This window comes from Leopardus geoffroyi, chromosome B4 (genome assembly GCF_018350155.1).
Source record: "Leopardus geoffroyi isolate Oge1 chromosome B4, O.geoffroyi_Oge1_pat1.0, whole genome shotgun sequence".
Lineage (NCBI taxonomy): Eukaryota > Metazoa > Chordata > Mammalia > Carnivora > Felidae > Leopardus > Leopardus geoffroyi.
In genome coordinates, this window is record NC_059341.1 from 27,032,764 (window position 1) to 27,034,367 (window position 1,604).

Consider the following 1,604-nt stretch of genomic DNA (forward strand, 5'->3'; position numbering starts at 1 on the left):
GAATAAATCTAACAAAAGAAGTTAATAACTTACACTCTGAAAACTGCAAAATGCCAGTGAAAGAAATTAAAGACAACCTAAATAAGTAGAAAGACGTTCCATGTTCGTGGACTGGGAGACAATATTGTTAAGACAGCAATACTGACCAAATTCACGTATACATTCAATGCAATTCCCAGATGCCCCCACCCCCCCTTTTTTTTTTCAGAAACTGACAAAATGATTGATATGGAAATGGAAGGAACTCAAAAGAGCCAAAACAATTTTGAAAAAAAGAACAAACTTGGAAGACTCACACTGCCCAATTTCAAAATTTACCACAAATCAAGACAGCACAGGGGCGCCTGGGTGGCTCAGTTGGTTGAGCGTCTGACTTCGGCTCAGGTCATGATCTCATGGTCTGTGGGTTCGAGCCCCGCGTCGGGCTTTGTGCTGAGGCTCAGAGCCTGTGCTCAGAGCCTGGAGCCTCCTTCGTATTCTGTGTCTCCCTCTTTCTCTGACCCTCCCTTGTTCATGCTCTGTCTCTCTCTGTCTCAAAAATAAATAAACATTAAAAAAAAAAAAAGCACAGTACTGGAATAAGAACAGATATATAGATGACTGGAATAGAATTGAAAGTACAGGAATAAACCCAAACATCTGTGGTCAACTGGTTTTTGATAAAAGTTCCAACACAATTCAATGGGGGAAGAAACAGTCTTTTAAACAAATAGCGCTTCAAACAAAAGAATGAAATCAGACTACTTCCTTATACCGTACCCAAATTTAACTCCAATCAAATCATAAGCCTGGATATGAGAGCTAGAACTCTGAGGCTCTAAGAGAAAACATAGCAGCAAATCTTCATGACCTTCTATCAAACAATGATTTCTAAAATAACAACACCAAAGAGGGGAGCCTGAGTGGCTCAACGGTTAAACATCCAACTCTTGATGTTAGCTCAGGTCATGTTTTCACAGTTGTGAGAATGAGTCCCGTGTGGGACTCACATTGGGCTCAGATAGGCTCAGGATGGGTTTGTGTTGGGCTCCATGATGAAGCCTGCTTAAGATCCTCTCCGTCTCTCTCCCTTTGCCTCTCCTCCACTTGCCTGTGCTTGCTTATACATGCACGTGCACTTGCTTTCTCTCGTTCTCTCTCACTCTCTCTCTCTCTAAAAAAAAAAAAAAAAAAAAAAAAAAAAAAAAAAAAAGATACAGCACCAAAGAAGAAAATAGATAGATTAGACTTCATCAAAATTAAAAATTTTTGTGTTTCAAGGGATACCATCCAGAAAGTGCTAGGATAACCCAGAGAATGGGAGAAAATATTTGCAAATCCTCCATCTGCTAAGGGACTTGTACCCAGAGCACCGGAAGAACTCTTAGAGCTCAATTACAAAAAAAGATACACCTAATAAAAAATGAATATTGGGGCGCCGGGGTGGCTCAGTTGGTTAAGCGTCCGACTTTGGCTCAGGTCATGATCTCACAGTTCCTGGGTTCGAGCCCCGCATCGGCTCTGTGCTGACAACTTAGAGCCTGAAGCCTGCTTTGGATTCTGTGTCTCCCTCTCTCTCTCTGCCCCTCCCCCCACTTTTGCTCTGTCTCTCTCTCTCTCTCTCT

General features: G+C 42.0%; 1 non-coding gene across 1 annotated transcript; it reads left to right on the forward strand.

The window, feature by feature from the left end:
- The first annotated feature begins 342 nt into the window (after window positions 1-342).
- On the forward strand, window positions 343-427 carry TRNAR-UCG. The gene has a single exon. It is a non-coding gene; the product is annotated as a tRNA-Arg (tRNA).
- Window positions 428-1,604: the final 1,177 nt, after the last annotated feature.